This window comes from Bos grunniens, chromosome 15, assembly GCF_055505025.1.
Source record: "Bos grunniens cultivar Pamir isolate PY7600 chromosome 15, Bosgru_T2T1.0, whole genome shotgun sequence".
Classification (NCBI taxonomy): Eukaryota; Metazoa; Chordata; class Mammalia; order Artiodactyla; family Bovidae; genus Bos; species Bos grunniens.
The window spans coordinates 30,904,696-30,924,087 of record NC_141179.1 but is presented as its reverse complement, the minus strand read 5'-3'; the positions used below and the strand labels follow the sequence as shown (position 1 = coordinate 30,924,087).

The 19,392-nt window shown below is 47.7% G+C and overlaps 1 long non-coding RNA gene across 1 annotated transcript; it reads right to left on the bottom strand.

Annotated features, from left to right (window-relative positions):
• Window positions 1-862: 862 nt before the first annotated feature.
• LOC147357596 (uncharacterized) lies at window positions 863-3,399 on the bottom strand. Its single transcript, XR_015142479.1, has 3 exons — window positions 3,158-3,399; window positions 2,215-2,304; window positions 863-1,086 (listed from the first exon to the last, which is right to left on the bottom strand). It is a non-coding gene; the product is annotated as an uncharacterized LOC147357596 (long non-coding RNA).
• Window positions 3,400-19,392: the final 15,993 nt, after the last annotated feature.

Sequence of the window (19,392 nt, the reverse complement as noted above, 5' to 3'; positions counted from 1 at the left end):
CTGACAGCAGAGACACTCAAGGTGCTGGGGGCTGTGGCTGGGGCCGAGGACAGACTCTGCAGGAGAACCAGTTGTCAGGCTCTTAGCGAGAGGCTCAAACCCAGGCTCTCTGCATCTCCACCTTTTTCTAGCAAAAGGCACATGGAGCAGCCCCCCGAGCTTCTGGGATTCGCCCCATTGCTCCTGACCCCGGCCAGGGGATGGGGCGAATCGGCTAGGGCAGCCCACTCTTGGGACTCTGAGGAATCCTCACGTGGGGTGAAGAAGCAATGGTCACCTACCTCTTAGAATGATGCCCACCCTTTGCATCCCACTAAGACCTACACATCTTCCAGAATTCTACTTAAACATCACTTCCTCTGGGCAGCCTTCCCTGATGTTTCAAACTAGGTCAGACCTCCCAATACTCCTTCCCATAGTACCCTGAGGTTCTTTTTCATATCACTCATTGAAATAATTACTCTGGGAAGGGTTAGAATTCACACCCAACAGCTCAGTAGGTAAGACAAGTAACAATTTTCCACAACTGGCTGCCTCCTTCCGAGGTTCTCCCTTCTCGCTGATGGTTGGGGCCATGGGGTTGGTTGTGGTAGGAGGCTAATTTGCCAATAGATAGCTGCTGTTGTTCAGTCACCTAGTCATGTCCAACTCTTTGTGACCCCATGGACTGCAGCATGCCAGGCCTCCCTGTCCCTCACCATCTCCCGAAGCTTGCCAATGTTCATATTCATTGCATCGGTGATGCCATTCAGTCATCCTCTAATGCCCTCTTCTCCTGCCCTCAATCTTTCCCAGCACCAGGAACTTTTCCAATTAATCATCTGTTCACATCAGATGATCAAAATACTGGAGCTTCAGCTTCAGCATCAGCCCTTAAAATAAATATTCAGTGTTGATTTTCCTTAAGTTGACTGGTTTGATCTCCTTGCTCTCCAAAGGATTTTCAGGAGTCTTCTCCAGCACCACAGTTTAAAGGCATCAATTTAGTAGATAGTAACTCAGTTTAAAACATTCTCTTTTGGAGAGTCGATCAAGAATCAAAGTCCCTCGAAGGTTTCCTTAGTGGCTCGGTGGTAAAGAATCTGCCTGCCAATGCAGAAGACACAGGTTTGATCCCTGATCTGGGAAGATCCCATATGCCAGGAGCAACTAAACCTGTGCACCACAACTGGAGCCCGGGAGCTGCGACTAGAGAAAAGTCTGCACAGCAACAAAGACCCAGTATGGCCAAAAATAAATAAATAAATAAATTTTAAAATGAATCAGAGTCCCTTAGGTTGTCATTTCTTTTGCCCCAAGGAACCTTCTTGTCCCATTCTCCTTCCCTGGACGGCGTGTGAGGGTGGGGATGGGGGAGGAGCATACACGGATGCCCTCTGAGTTATTGTCAGCCGCGTGAGCCAGGCCACTTGTTCTTGGTTCCAACCTGATGTCCTCTGGCCCCACCCGACCCCTTCTGGCATCCCAATCAAACCCCCAGGTGAGTCCAATCAGGAGGCAGCCTCATTCGACCTCAGGACTCTTTCCTCCACCAGTTCTTTCAGTGTCTCTGCCAGCTCCCCTCAGGGACACGCAGGAACCCCCTCTCCTTGTTGCATACAGGGCACAGCAGCCAGGAGCACTAACTCAAACCCACCCCAGACACCTCTGTCTATCAAAGCTGCAGTTTCACCTGTGTCACACCACTGGGAGCCCCTCCTATCCTCCGGCTACACTTGGAAAGCAGGATGTAAGCGCCAATGTTCTCAGGATCCCCACACGTCCCTGGGAGCAGCTCTCTCTCACCCACCCTGCCCTGAACTTGACACCAGGGAGGGTGCTGTGGAAAAGCAAGGATGTTCAGAGTGCACACCCTCCCTTCCTGTGACCAGAGAGCTCCCTCCTTCCTCTGCTTCCGGTGGAGTGGGAAGGGCCCTTTCCTGTATCTCTTCCCCACACCCTCTGTTGAACGCTATGCTCAGACCTCCAAGCTTTGCCCTTACAATGTAAAGCATTGCTTTGTAAATGAATAAAATGAGCCTCTACAAATGAGGCTGTCAAGACCACAGTTTCACTAAGGTCTTTAAAAAGCCAAGCAGCGACCTCTTGTTCCAGAGTCATTCACTTTCTCCTATGCTTTCTTGACTATAAGAGAAAGGTGAGGGGTGACACCTTTCAGACCCAGATTTTTAATAACCTTAGGAGCACACAGCAAATGTGAACCCCATCACTCACATGCATCTTGGTGGAGAAGAGGTGGAAACTCCACAGCCACTGATCCCTCAAGGCCCTCCCAACTCCGGCAGGCAGTTGAGGTTCCATGACCTAGCGAGGGAGTAAGATCAATACACAAATAACTGCAGCCTAAGGCGGGACCTGGAAAATGCCACGAGTAAGGAGCAAGGGCCCTAGGAAGGTCAATCCAGCGGGAGGCCTCATCAATTAGAGTGCTGGTTCTCAACTTCTTTTTTTTCACCCATGACCCCAATAATGCTTTCTCTCACCGTCTACTATATTCTACTAGTTAAGAACAGTTTGTTAACTTCACTCTCAGCAGTTTTATGCACAAAAACAATAGATGTGCTGGTTATGATTTTTAGAACTGCACATTCTCCCTGGCCACCCCCATCCTACTTCATGCAGATTTTGATGAAGCCCCAGCAGAAGGATGACTTTCAAAGTTGACATAAGTCCGAGGAGGCTTTATGGGTGGTTAGGGCTCTAGGTAAAAAGAGAGATGTGGGTGTCCTCAGAGAATGGCCAGGGGCTGAGCCTGGCAGCCAGGTGGGAGGAGAGCCTGCAACACCAGACTGGGTGATGCCTACTTAGAGCTGAAAGCTGCCCTGAAGGCTGACTTGGAGTTGACTGGGGGAGCGGATGTGCTCTCCCAGCTGAGTGGGAGTGGTCTGACCTTCTAGGATGTAGTCTCTGTTTTTTACCCCTTCCTCTTTCCTCATCCTTCCAGCCACATCCCTGCCCCCAAAGACTGAGCTAAGTTTGGGGAAAGAACTCTATCCAAAGCCCTGCCCAGCCTGGGCCCATGGGTACATCCTGCCAGAGGCCTGTAGCTGGGAAAACAGGAGAGATTAAATTCAAAGATACTTCATTAATTAGTACATTTTCAGCTATATATAATAGACAATTCAACTCAAAATCACTTAAACAGTAAGGAATGTACTGGCTTGTGTAGTTCGGATGTCCAGAGAAAATGCTGGCTTCAGGATGAATTTGATCCCGAGGTTTGTGACGTGCCCCATAAGACTCAGCTCCAATTCTTTGTGATTCTCTCCACTCTGCCCTCCTAATATAGCAGTTTCATTCCCAAACTGAACTCCCTCATGGTAATTAAATTATTTCCAGCAGCTCTGGGGCACCCTATCTCCTCTTCCATAACCAGGAGGAGATAAAAGCTTTTCTTCCCCACCCTTTAACAAAATTCCCAACTTTCTCTGATTGGAAATCTTCAGTGACAACCAATTACAGCAGCCAGGAGAATCCTATGCATTGATTGGTTTGGTTCTGTTCCTCAATCAATCAATCACTGCGGTTAGGGTACTAGGAATACCGTGATTGGCTCAGGCCAGTGATAGGCCAGCCCAGGAGTTCAGTCTCACTCAATAACAAGCTGCTACACCAAAAGAGGGCTTCCCCAATGACTCCGTGGTAAAGAATCTCCCTGCCAATGCAGGAGACGCAGGAGACGTGGGTTCGATCCCTGGGTCAGAAAGTTCCCTTGGAGGAGGAAATGGCAACCCACTTCAGTATTCTTACCTGGAAAATCCCATGGACAGAGGAGCCTGGTGGGCTACAGTCCATGGGGTTGCAGAAGAGTCAGACACAACACGACGCGACTGAGCACAACACAACAACAGCATAAGAGGGGATGAATGGACGCTGGGGGAGCAGACAGTGATGTCCAACACACATGCCAATTTTACTTTTTTCACGAAAGTTAGAGTGAGAGCAAGAAGAGATTAGAATTGAAAACTCCAAAGTAATTTGAGAGTCATCCATCGACTGAACTCACCCATATTCCCAAGGTCACACAAAATTGTAAGCTGGACAAAATGTGTTCTTTCATCTTTCTTTCCTTTTCTTTTCCCTCTCCTTCCCGCTTCCACGTTTTCTCACCCTCTTCCTCGTCTAACGTCTCTACTCTTTTCCATCTCTGCATCCACAGTGCATCCTCAGTGCTGCCTCTCCCCACCTCCTGGCTCTTCTCTCTCAAGCCCATTCCTCCCACCCTGCCCACATCTCCAGCCACCCTCTCCTGATGCCTCTGAGTTCAATTCCATCTCATCCAAATTGCTTGATTGGTTCTGCAGAAAAACAAGGCTAGCCAGAGCCATTATGGATGCATACAGTGTGCATTAGACTCAAAAAAATATTTAAGGAAAATACTCTGGCAAATGGAGTCAATAAACTCCAAATCAAACATTCATTGAGAAGAGGAAGTCTGCCTTCAGCTAAGAATGCTGGGAAACTGCTTACCATTTGGAAGCAAGAACCTGAGGCTTGCTCACTGCCCTCCCCAACAGTGCACCTCTCTCAGAGCACACACGGAACCCTACACACTCCAGCCTCTCTCTTCTCCAGCCTCACCCAACCCTGCCTGCACCTCCCCACACTCCTCCAGACCATCACTTCTCATCCCAGCTGCTGAAGACACCACTGTTTTCCATACCTGCCCCCAGTGCTGTTCTCATGGGGGCTGATCAAGAAAGGGAATGATGATGAGCAGAGAGGGAAGAGGACTGGGAGAACAGAGGCATCTACACTATGATATTTTTAGACTCAAAAATTACATCTTTAATAATCACAATTTTTTGAAAGAAAATAGGAGTTTGGCATGTGGCATGTGTACACTCCCTCCTCCTTGTCCCTGCAGCAGAGGAGAAGGCAAGAGGAAGGGAAAGAGAGAGAGGAGAGAGAGGGGAGAAAACCCAGAGGGTGGTTAGCCCCACAGGACTGGAGTCAGTCTCAAGACTTTGTTCTGATGGATTCCAGGGAAGAAGAGGCCAGGCTAAGGTCACACTGGGAATCTGGGGGTGTCTCCTGAGCCCCAGGCTGCTCTAGAGACTGTTTGACATGAGAGGTCAGGATGGCAGGAATCAGCTTCCTCTAATGACTCTTTAATTGTCATCCTATTTATTCAAGAGCTTTCACTCCCCCAGTGGCTTTTGGGTTGAAAAGCAGCTAGTACTTGACCTCCCAGGCCCTTCAGGAGGAAGATCCCTTCCTGCAGAAGGGGTTCTCCCTTATGGACCCTCCACCCACTGAGAATCCCCCAAACACACATCTCATGAACTTGATTCCCCCACTCCATGCCATATGAGAGTAGCTCCATCACGTACAGACAGCACCATCCTGCGCTGGACAGCTCCCAAGGGAGCCAGGAGGCATGAGGACAAGCCCCAGACCAAAGATCAAGAAACCTGGGACAGAGTCCACTATCTGCATGAATTTGGACAATTTCTTCACTTATGTAGACCTCGGTTTCCCCAAAGTACAACTAAGAGGTGGATAGGTCAAAAATTTTTAGATCAGGATCCATGAGGCTCCCGAATTTGCACAGGGAATGTGGTTGGCAGGTGTATGTTTCTAGTAAGGGGCTTCTCAAGGCAGTCTGTGACCTCCCCAAATTTGAGAGCCATAGCAGGGGCCAGTGTCCAACCACGCATGTGCCTCAAGTGTTCCTGGCTTTACCAAACCTCCAGGTGGGATAGCTGTTTAAAGAGTCCTGACTTTGTCCTCTGAAGCAACCTTTAATGTGGCCTCTCTAAGGACCACAGCCACCACATCTGGCCTCCATAGGGCTGCTGCTCCTCCTTCCTCTGCAACCCATGTCAATACATAAACCCCTGGCTTTTCCTTCTAGTAGAGTTTAGGCAGGCTCTTTTTATTACAATAAATCTTCCTGAGAAAGGAAGAAAAATAAATAAAGTACAAATAATATTAAGTCAGTCAGAGTCTTTAAAACCCTACAAATTTCATTTAGAGCACCAAAGAGCTTATTTACAGTCCAAATTGACTCCTGAAATAATATATATCTTCACAGATGAACCAGAAGTCTCACAGGCACCAATCTGGATGACCTCTCATCAAATGGCCTTTCTTCCCAACCAGGCTCTAAGCCCCAGCATCATACACTTCCAGGTGCCCTCTTGCTTCTGGGCACCCAGACACTAAACTCCCTAAACATCTTGCCTCCTTTGAGGACAAACATCTTTTTTTAAAACTAAGACTTATCCCCATTTTTAGACAAACTGCCAATCACAGTGTCTCAAGCTCAACTAATCTGTGTTGAATTGATGAATAAATAAATAAGCAAGTTCATAAAGTAAATTAATCAAAAAACTTTACTTCCACTACTTTTCCGGTTTCCATTCCTCCTAAGCTGGAGACCTCTGGCTGCATTCCCATCTAGGACAAATGATTTATGAAGTACTGGTTTCTGACCCCTCTGAGTCAGTGAGTGACTGAGATTTCCTATGTCTGGTACATATCAACCCATCTCTGGAGGCTTCTAGAATCTATAGATTGATGTCTTTTCTCAGTAATAGAAAATTCAGATATTTCTTCTGCCCTGCTCTCTCTCTTCTTCTTCTAGGATTCCAAAGAACCATATATTAGACCTCGTTTTTCCCTCTATTGTTTCACCCTTTTTTCTATATTTTCCATCTTTTCTTCAGTGCTACACTATAAACAGTTTCCTCCAGCTCCAATTCCAATTCAGTAATCTTTGTTTTAGTCATATCTAATCTGTTATTAAACCCATCCATGAAGTTCTTAGTTTCAGCTATTGCAATTTTAGTTCTAGAATTCCCTTTTTAAAATGTTACATATAATAATGTTATGTATTTATAGCTTCCAATTCCCTGAAATGTTCAAGTTGGATCTTTATTTCTTTGAACATAGTAAGCACAGTCCTCTATGTCTAATAATTCCTGTCTGATGCATGTGGGACTCTGTTTCTATTACCTGTTGTTTCCACTGAGTTTTGTTCACAGTTTCTTGTTTCCTTGCGTGTTGGTCGTCTTTGAACATGTGTTGGACATTCACTTTACCCCAACTACCATTCCTCCAGGCTTCTCAGAGAAATTTGAGGGTGAAGGACATTAATTCAAGCAGAGTTCCAACCCTGTTTCCTGCGGGGTTTCATCTCACACTGATTTTCAAAGTTCTTTTAGGAAACTACTCAGAAAGGTCTGAAAATGTGACCCCTTCCTACAAATATCTGACACTCCCACATACACACCAGCCCCGAAATGTGCTGAAGTGTGCTGGGGCCAGGGAGTGAGAAAGCCATAAGGGAGTGGTCTCTTTCAGGAGATGTCGATCTTACTCTGTCACAAACTCACCAAGCCCACCTAAGGGTCCAGCAGCATTTTCTGTGCATCCATAGCCAGACGAGATAGCCAGACGAGATTTCAGCTGAGTGTGCCTGGAGCGAGACAAGCATGAGAACAGACATCGGAGATCAGAGATCACAAACTTGCCGCCTGACAGAGGTGCATTCCTTTTGTTAATGTATTTTGGTAATCTATTTGCTTATCGTTTTAAAATACTGCTCAGGACAGATTTGGACCAAGTTTAAAAAATCAAGAGATTTTAGCTTTTCTTGCCGGATTGGAGGTTCTGCTCACTAACACCAGGAGATGACCACTGGCTGGAGCCAAGGAGCAGCAGCCTCTAAGAAGCAAGCGCTCTTCAGGAGCTGAAGTTGCCACCACCCTGGCAATAAATGTTTGCCCTTAAGGCTGGCCACTTCCCTCTTCATGTATACTGCTTGGCTTCCCTTAGAGCTCAGTTGGTAAAGAATCCGCCTGCAATGCAGGAGACCCCGGTTCGATTCCTGGCTCGGGAAGATCTGCTGGAGTAAGGGACAGGCTACCCACTCCAGTATTCTTGGGTTTCCCTTGTGGCTCTGCTAGTAAAGAATCCGCCTGCAACCCAGGAGACCTGGGTTTGATCCCTGGGTTAGGAAGATCCCCTGGAGAAGGGAAAGGCTACCCACTCCAGTATTCTGGCCTGGAGAATCCCATGGACTATATACAGTTCATGGGGTCACAAAGAGTCGGACATGACTGAGTGACTTTCGCTTTCACTTCCTGTAGGAATTTAACTTTATAGTCCTTGACCTCGAGAAAGGATGGTATGTAATTCTGACCCTGGGAGTTTCCAATACTGGGAGAATTAGGGAGCACAGAGGCAGCAGAGAAATTAGCAAGGCAAGGGGGTCTCAGAGGCCCCTTGAACACTAGGAGATGGGGCACAGTTCCTGCTGGGCGCACCCTACGATCCTGACCAGGCCCCCCTGCTCAGGTCACATGATTATGTTCAATATAGCTGCCTTCCTGGCCAACACTGGGCAATTCATTTAACATCTCTCATCCTCCATTGCCTTACCTGTAAAATAGGGATACAGACAGTTCCTGCTGACTCGTGAGATTGTTGTGAAATTAGACAAGGCATGAAGAGGGACTATTATAACATCCTATCTATAACAAATGTTCACAGTCTGTCAGGACGTCTGCTTGCTCTCAAGCTCCCTGTGGACACTTAGGACTGGAGACTCCCGGAACCAGACTAGTCCTCGTCACCTCTGATGTGTCGATGGTGAGACAGAGGCCCAGGGCAGTGGCGTTTCTCTAGATGCTGGAGCTTGTGCCTCTACCCTGTCTGCAGTGACGCAAACCTGCCCAACTCAACTTAGGTTCAAAGATGGGACTGGTCACAGCAGGAGCAGGGGAGACAAGAAAGGCTTCCTGGAGGCAGTGGGCTTGAAGAGGATATAGAAGGAAAAGTGAAACACAGGACGGTAGAAAGAGGGATTTTCTTACTATCCTCTCTGAATACCCACACTTCAAGACGAAACTGAAAGTATTTGTAGTGTCTTTGAGCCCCAGACAGTAGTCCCAAGCCTGTCCTCACCTGAGTATACAATTCAACATGTAGGCTCAGACACAAGGGCCGAGACCCTACTCCTGCCCTCCCAACTGCAACTGGAAAAGCACACACTCACACACGCAGGCACACACACTCACACACGCAGGCACACACACTCACACACACAGGCTCACACACACATGCAGATGCACATATTCACACATGCAGGCGCACACACACACACCTGCAGGCGCGCACACACACACACCTCAGGCCCGCACACTCACACATGCAGGCACACACACAAACACATGCAGGCTCACACTCACACATGCAGGCACACACACACACACAGGTGCACACACTCGCACACTCAGGCGCACACACACACACACACATGAGGCGCACACACACACATGCAAGCGCACATACTCGCACATGCAGGTGCACACACATACCTGCAGGCATGCACACACACATGTGCAGGCGCACACATTCACACATGCAGGCGCACACACACACACCTGCAGGCGCACACACACACACACCTGCAGGCGCACACACTCACACCTGCAGGCACACACACACACACACCTGCAGGCGCGCACACACACACACCTCAGGTGCGCACACTCACACATGCAGGTGCGCACACACACACCTGCAGGCACACACACACACACACATGCAGGCACACACACTCACACATGCAGGCGCACACACACACCTGCAGGCGCGCACACACACACACCTGCAGGCACACACACAAACACATGCAGGCTCACACTCACACATGCAGGCACACACACACACAGGCGCACACACTCACGCACCTGCAGGCGCGCACACACACACACCTGCAGGCGCACACACTCACGCACCTGCAGGCGCGCACACACACACACCTGCAGGCGCACACACTCACACACCTGCAGGCGCACACACACACACACCTGCAGGCGCGCACACACACACACACCTCAGGCACGCACACTCACACATGCAGGCGCGTACACTCACACATGCAAGCACACACACAAACACATGCAGGCTCACACTCACACATGCAGGCACACACACACAGGCGCACACACTCACACACTCAGGCACACACACACACACATGCAGGCGCACACACTCACACACCTGCAGGCGCGCACACACACACACCTGCAGGCGCGCACACACACACACCTGCAGGCGCACACACACACACCTCAGGCGCACACACTCTCACACTCAGGCGCACACACACACACACATGCAGGCGCGCACACACACACACACCTGCAGGTGCGCACACACACACACCTCAGGCGCGCACACTCACACATGCAGGCGCACACACAAACACATGCAGGCTCACACTCACACATGCAGGCACACACACACACACAGGCGCACACACACACACGCAGGCGCGCACACACACACACCTGCAGGCGTGCACACACACACACCTCAGGCGCACACACACACACGCAGGCGCGCACACACACACACCTGCAGGCGTGCACACACACACACCTCAGGCGCGCACACTCACACATGCAGGCGCACACACACACAGGCGCACACACTCGCACACTCAGGCGCGCACACACAAACACATGCAGGCGCACACACTCATACACGCAGGTGCACACACACACACATGCAGGCGCACACACACACACATGCAGGCGCACACACACATATGCAGGTGCACACATTCACACATGCAGGCTCACACACACACACACACCTGCAGGCGCACACACTCACACACCTGCAGGCGCGCACACACACACCTGCAGGCGCACACACAAACACATGCAGGCGCACACACTCATACACGCAGGTGCACACACACACAGGCGCACACACTCACACACGCAGGCGCGCACACACACACGCAGGCGCGCACACACACACATGCAGGCACACACACTCACACATGCACGCGCGCACACTCACACACGCAGGCGCACACTCACACAGGCACACACACTCGCACACTCAGGCGCGCACACACAAACACATGCAGGCGCACACACTCATACACGCAGGTGCACACACACACACATGCAGGCGCACACACACACACATGCAGGCGCACACACACATATGCAGGTGCACACATTCACACATGCAGGTTCACACACACACACACCTGCAGGCGCACACACACACCTGCAGGCGCGCACACACACACCTGCAGGCGCACACACAAACACATGCAGGCACACACACTCATACACGCAGGTGCACACACACACAGGCGCACACACTCACACACGCAGGCGCACACTCACACAGGCGCACACACTCGCACACTCAGGCGCACACACACTCACACATGCAGGCACACACACACACAGGTGTCTGTCTTCTCCTTTGTGGGGCCCTTATATTACCATTTCATTGCTCCCGTGGAGAATCCCCGAACAGATACAAAATCACACAGACGCCCCTTATCAGAACTACATTTCCTCCATGGCAGTGGTCCAAGTGATCTGACTTACCAAGGAAGTGAAGAGGGCTCCGGCAGGAATTGGCATCTAGAATCAACTCATCAGGCTCAGGCGCTTTCCTTTGTCTTTTCTGATGAATTGTGTTGGGGCCCCACACCCCCGGAGCCCTTACCAGCCACCACAGCTTCCTGAGACTCCTTCTCCTGCTGGCTCCTCAGCTGGGCTGTTAGGACCCTCCCTGCCAGCCAACCCCCTCCACTCCCACCCGAGAGCCCTGCTTATCTTCTAGAGCTCTCCTCAGGCTGGTCTCCTCATGCTCCACCATATACACATCACGCACACCACACACACACGTGTGCACACAAATACACACCATGTCAAACCACACACACCACACACATGGACACACCATACATACACATCACACATACCATATACATTCATCACATACACCACACACACATACACACACACAACATACACACACACCACACACACCACGCACATATGAACACACACATACCGCACACACACATGCACATATACACACCACATCAAACCACACACACCACACACATGGACACACCATACATACACACCACACATACCACATACATTCATCACATACACCACACAGATATACACACACACCACACCCACCACACACCACACACGCCACATACATATGCATGCACATACCACACATACATACACATACATGTATGCACCATACCACACACACACCACATACACACCACACACATGCAAACACCATACCACACACACACCACACCCATACATACACACACACACACCATACCACACACACGCTGTGCATATACATACACACACATACATACACCATACCACACCACATACACACCACACACCATGCACCACACCACACATACCACACACACATCTGTATATACACATACATACACCATACCATACATACACCACACACACACATACATACACATGCACCATCCTACACACACGTTGCTCACATACAGACACCATACCACACACATACACACCATACCACATCAAACCACACAGAACACATACACAGACACACCATACATACACACTACACATACCACACATATATACATACACACACACCATACACACACCACACACATACACACACATTCATCACATATACCACACATATGCATACACACACACACCACAACACACATACCACACACAAACATGCACACACACATACCACACACACATACATGTACGCATCATACCATGCACACATCACACACATACCACATCACATACACACCATACACATACATGCACTATACCACACACACACCACACCCATACATACACACACACACACCATACCACACATACACATACATGCACCATACCACATACACACCACACATCATGCACCACACCATACATATCACACACACCACACACACATATAGACATACACATCTCCACCATACCTTACATACACCACATACATACATACACGCACACACCATACCACACATACACATACATGCACCATACCGCATACACACCACACAACATACACATACCACACACACACATGCACATATACACACCACATCAAACCACACACATGGACACACCATACACACACCACACATACCACACACATTCATCACATACACCACACACAAATACACACACACCACACACACACCACACATACCACACACACAACATACACCATACCACACACACACCACACACATACATACACACATATATATAAGCACACATACATACACCACACCATACACACACCACACGGACACAAACACTGTTGCTTCACGGGATTCTCCTTCCTCTGCCTTTTTTTGCAATATGGTTTCTTTCCCCAGCATTCCACTGGAACCACTTTGGCCAAAGCCATGGTCAGTTCTCCGTCCTTATCTTATCTGAGCCCTCAGTAGCCTTTGCCCGAGGCCGCCTTCCTTCTTGCAGCGCCTCCCTTCTTGGTCTTCTCTCAGCCACACTGACCTTGTCCTCTGTCTCCTCCTCAACTTCCCTCCCTGAGCTCAAAATGCCGCAGCAAGAGCAGGTTCTTGCTTAACAGCCCAGTTTCACTCCATCCTCACCTAACACTGGGCTTTATTTCTATTTTTAAAATCTTTGCTAATCTAATAGCAAAAATAATGTTCCATTATTTAAATTTCCATTTCTTTTCTGTTGGCTGATTCTCTGGGGCCTTGCTGGCTGTGATAAGGAGTTTAGATTTCATTGTAACCCCTGAGAGGAGTCGCAGAACCAGATTTTCATTTGAGGAAGCCCCTCTGGCTGGCATGAGCATGCTGAGTCAGAGGGAGGCAAGAATGGAAGCAGGGAGGCCCTGCAGAGGCTCCTGAATGGAACAAACAGTCACAGTGCAGGGGGCAAGCACAGGCAAATGCAAGGGGTCTGCATTTGCCGCTACTTGTGTGCTGCGATGAGGGGAGGAGGAATCCAGGCAGACCCCTGGGCTGTTGGTCTGAGCAACTGGAGGAATGACACCAGGCCTCACTCCTGTAGCAGCCAACCACCAAGTGGGGGACCCTGTTGTAAAGGTGATGCACATTTTCACCCATCCGGTCTCCTCAGCTCTGCAGAGTCAGCACTATTCTATTCCCCCGCTTACAGCTGAGAGTCTGGAAACTAAGCAGAGAGGGGCTGGAGCCTGAGTTCCCACCCAAGCAGTCTGGCTCCAGAATTCACCCTGCTAGGGAACACACTTGAGGCCTCATTGAGGGGAGAGCTGAGCCATTTAGAGAAATAGAGGAGACTAGGAGGTGGGAGGGGGTGGCTCTCAGGGAATGTCTCGGGATGGGAACCAGCAGTGGATGGAGCCTGGCATCTGCGTTCTTCACTCCCCAGAGGACCTGACCACAGCCAGGCTGAGCACAGTGGCCATACTAATGAAGCCTTTGGGAGACCTGCAGAGGTGCGGACAGGGGAGGGGAAGAGCTGAGGTGGCTTTAGGGGGTGTCTTCAAGGCCAGGAGGGTCCCAGACTAGAAGGGGGAGTAACTGACGTGTTCCTGCTGGAAACAAGTTTACACTCATGCATCACATAAGGGGTTGCTTCCCGCCCCTCTCCCCACCCTCCCCCTGTCTCTTCTAGAGCGATATAGCTTATAATTTCCAAGTGATTTTTGTATTTTTTAAATTACAAAAGTATATGCTTATTGTGAGACATTTTAGGAAACACTGAAATGTAGAAAAAAATAAACTCGTCCATAGGTCACCCAGAGAGTTACCATGAACATTTTGGTGTTTATTTTAGATAAAAAGAAAGACAGACACGACGTTTTGTGAAACTGGCATCCTAGTGTACATTCAATTTGGTATCCTGATTTTTTTCACTTAAGAGAATATAAAGCATTTTCCTGTATCATTAAACATTCTTCTAAAACAATAATTTTCATAACTGTACAGCAGCTCTTGTCTAGATGTACCGTCACTTCACCAGCCCCCTCAGAGCGAACATTTATGCTGTTTTCTTTTTTTCTGTCTTTCTGACTAAAGCCGTAATGAATGTATTATGCGTGCGTGCGTGTTCAGTCGTGTCCGACTCTTTGTGACTCCATGGACTGTAACCCGCCAGGCTCCTCTGTCCATGGGATTTTCCAGGCAAGAATTCTGGAGTGGGATTACTGTTTCCTCCTCCAGGGGATCTTTCTGACCCAGAGATAGAACTCGCATCTCCTTCATCATCTCCTGCATTGGCAGGCGGATTGTTTTGCGCCACCTGGGAAGCCCAATGCAAGTATTATATTTATATGTAAGTCTCTGGGTGTACCTGATTATCTCCTTGAGATAAATTCTGTAGAGGCGTTCCTGGTCTAAATGTTTAAACCTTTGTCAGGTTTTGATATAAATCTTCCAGCCGTGGCCCTCGCCCAAGCTCCATCATCTCCTCCCCACACTGTTTCCATAGGCTCCTACCTGTCCTTTCTGCTTCCTCCGTTACCCACCCCAACCCACTGTGACAGCAGCCAGAGCCGCTTCAGCAAACATCGAGCAGACTGTATCATTTCTGCTGAAGTCTCAGCAGGGCTCCCCTTGCGTGTCCCTCACTTACCCCATCCCCAGCTGCCTCCTCACTGTGTTCCTCTCATCTGCTGTGTCCTCCCCAGCCTCTTCTCAGTTCATCAAAGATCTCTCCCACCACAGGACCTTTGCATATGCTGTTTCCTCTGCTGGGATCATTTCCCCTCTTCCTGTGGCTCACTCCTTCCTACCATTCATGATTCAGCTCACAGTCCCCTCTTTGGAAAAATCCTCATTGGTCTCCCCCATCTCCTCCCTGGCTCACTGTGTGTTTTCTTCAAGGCCCTACATAATTTGTAAATACTTGGTTGTGTGTTCACTTGTGAATTTTCAGTTTCTCCCACTAAACGGTATGCTTTGTGAGGGCAGGAACTTAATTTCATTCAGTACTGCACATGCAGGTCTTAACCCAGTGCTGAACAGAAAATAGGTCCTCTATAAATGACGTGAAATCGTCTTCCAAAAAGGTGGTACCCACCTGCACTTCCGCCAGTCATGCAGTAACACATGAGAGCACAGCTTCACCACACCCTCACCAGCATCAGGTATTATGCTTTAAAAAAAAAAAAACAACGTATTTTTTTTTTTGCTAATCTGATGGCGTAAGTAATATTTTGTTGTTTAAACTTGACTACTAGCTGGGCTGAATATCTTTATCAGTCTTTTGTGATCAATAATAAAAGTGTTAGTCTCCCAGTCATGGCTGACTCTTTGCGAACCCGTGGACAGTAGTCCACCAGGCTCCTCTGTCCATGGACTTCTTCAGGCAAAAATACCGGAGTGGGTAGCCATTCCCTTCTCCAGGGGATATTCTTGACCCAAGGGTCGAATCCGGGTCTTCTGCATTGCAGGCAGATTCTTTACCATCTGAACCACCAGGAAAGCCCCCAGTAATTAAAAAACACATTCAAATAAGCAGACATTCCTGAAGGTCTGACCTCCATCCTTCCTGCTGTTTCTAACTCTTTTACCTTCCTGTTACGGGGCCCCTGTGGATGGACAAGGAAGCCCTTTTGCTCCTCTCACCTGAGTCCCTCTCCTGCCTCCTCACCCAGCAAAGCCGGCAGGTATTCCCTCCCACACCCCCAGCGCTGAATAGCAGATTAAATGATTCAATTCAAGAAGGAAGGCTGTGCTGGTGAGGTGCAATCATCGCTGACTAAAATCTCTTTTTGAGATATATAATGGTCTAATCAATATTAATAGAGAGGCTTATCTGTTTTCCTCATCTCCCATGTCCTTAAGAGTAGATAAAATGCTTGTAAAATAGGATCCTATTCAGCATATACTGATTGCTTCCAAAACGCATTTTCTTGAGATCTGTCATCAAGTGCGAGTCATTACCGAGCAGCTAGGCCCAGTGCTGCCATTGACAAATTTTGGGGAAGATTCTTTGATTATTTTGCCCAACATGTGATTTAAGGGCTGCAGCTTCTCTCATGTCAAAATTTGTTCTTACCTGTCCCTCAAGGGCACCTGGGAAGGCGGAGGAGTTTTCAACAATCGGAGGTTGAGAGGAGGGAGGCTTTACAGTAGAGGTGTAGGCTTGGCTCCTCTGGGAAGACCACAGAGCATTGGGGGAGGGGGTGGGAGGAACCATGAGCAGACCCCCATCCATACTTCATAATATCCCCTATCGGAGTCCAGCTCTGGAGGGAGGGGAAACAGGGAGGATGACGCGGGGTGACCTGAGAGGTCTGCTGTGTCCTGGGCTCAGCATCCCAAGACACAGGTTTCACTTCCGGTTTTGTAACTCACAGGCTATCACCCGGACTCGGAGCTTTCTAGTTTGTCCTGAATCCAGGAAGAGTCCAGTGCCTCCAAGATTTCAGTTCTCATCTTCATCTGCTTCTCAGGGGTTCTGGAAACAGATGCTCCCTTTGGGGATGGCTCAATTTTTGTCATGATGCTGCCCAGTAAGTGGTTCATACAGTGTGCATAAAAGTCATCTGAAGAGCAAAACTGAAAATTAGAATCAACTGTAAAAATCCATGAGTGATAAAAAACAAACTGTGCTGTAAGAGTCTGTAACATATGATATATACAACATAGAATCCAGTGCAACGGTTTTAAAAAACTGTAGAGATCTCTATGTACCAACACAAAAGGACATCCAAGACATATTGCTGAGTGAAAAAAAAGCAAGTTGCAGAATGATTCCTACAAGCTTACACTATGCGGGTAGGGAGAGAAGGCATATGCATCTATGTAAACGCATAGGGAAAAAAAGCCCACAAGAATCTAATAAACTGATAACAATGGTTGCTTCCAGGGCCCTGGGGAAATGATTAAGACAGGCAAGGAGGGTCAAATGAGAATTTAGCATTATCTGTAATGTCTTGGAATTTTTTAAGGGGGGAAGTATTTATTCATTTCTTCTGTAAGTAAAAGTTATTAATAAAAGCATTTCACTTAATTGGATTTCCATATGGAAAAAATGTCCATCTTGACCCCTAGCTCACATTAGACACACAAAAATCAATCCCAAAAGGATCAAAGATCCAAATGTCAAAGGTCTAATAATAAAGCCTTTAGAAGAAAACATAGGAGAATATCTTCAAGAGGTTGAGGTAGGCAGTTTTTTTTAAAAAACTGGACACAAAAGGCATTCACTATAAAGGAGAAAACCAATAAGTTAGACTCCATTAAATCAAGGTACCTTCAAAAGGAGGGTTTCTGCTCACAATATAATGCTGACGGCTGGCTTGTAAAAGTGGAGGGAGAGACAGAGGTGGAAAATCACCCTTTTGTAACAATTATAGTAAAGACTGGTTCAGGTAAGAATCTTCAGTGGATGCTAAATCTGGGGGAAATTTTGATGAGAAGCAGAATAGTTGGCATAGTCTTAAATTATATCCCCATAGGTTGCTCATTAGTTTCACAGAAAAATATCATAACTATACAGTGGGGAAACCAGACACCACCTTGACCAAATGATCAAAATTAACGTCATTAACGAGGAGCAGAGGGAAATTGTGAGGCTCCAGATGTGAGACTAGGAGAAGGACACCACGTCATTCATATCCTATTCCAGCCGGTGGTGCCGTATTTCCTCTAATCACAAGAAAACATGAGACAAACAAAATGAGGGAGATTCTATTTAAAAGGGAAGAGGGGAGGAACTTATTCTTCAAAATGTCAATGTCATAAAAGACAAAGAAAGGCTATGGAAATGTTTCTGATTAAAGGGGACTAAAGAGAGATGACGCCTAAGAATAATACCTGACTTGGATGAGATCAGCGTGGGGGATGCTATACAGGGCATCAGTAGATCAACTGGAAAAGAAATGGCATACAGATAGTAGAGGAGATAGAAATAGTGAATCAGTGTTAAATCGACTGAAGTTGAAATAGCTGTAGTGATCATGTAAGGGACTATTCTAAAGAAGCATACACTTATACACTGAACCACTGGGGAGTAAAGACTGTCATATATGTAACTTGCTCTCACATGGTTCAGGAAAGTATTGTGTGTGTGTATGCACGTATGTGTGTGTCTAGAGAAAGAGGGTATGTGGCATGAAGAGTACAAGTGATAAAAACAAATAAGGTAAAATGCTACCAAAGGTGGATCCAAGTAAAAGCTATTCTAGGACTTTTTGTGCTAATTTTAGTCTTGTAACTTTTCTGTAAATTTGAAAAAGAAATTCTTCAAATTTAAAAATAGAAAGTGAAACAGCAAGTCACAAAATGGAAGAAGTCATTTGCAATATAGAAGTCCAAGAAAAAACTCATAACCTGAACATAAAAAAGAATCCCTCCAGACAAATCAAAAACAGGTAAATTATCCACTAGAAAAATGGGCAAAAGACTTGAATAAGCACTTTACAAATGATTTTCAGGTGCTCAGCTTCATTAGTCATCAGAGAAATGCAAATTAAAACTGTAATATAACATTGCCACATACCCACTAGAATGGCCAAAATAAAAAAGAAAGACGATACCAAGTGTTGCCAAGTATGTAGAGTGACTGAAACTGTTGTCACTGCTGGTGGGAATGTAAG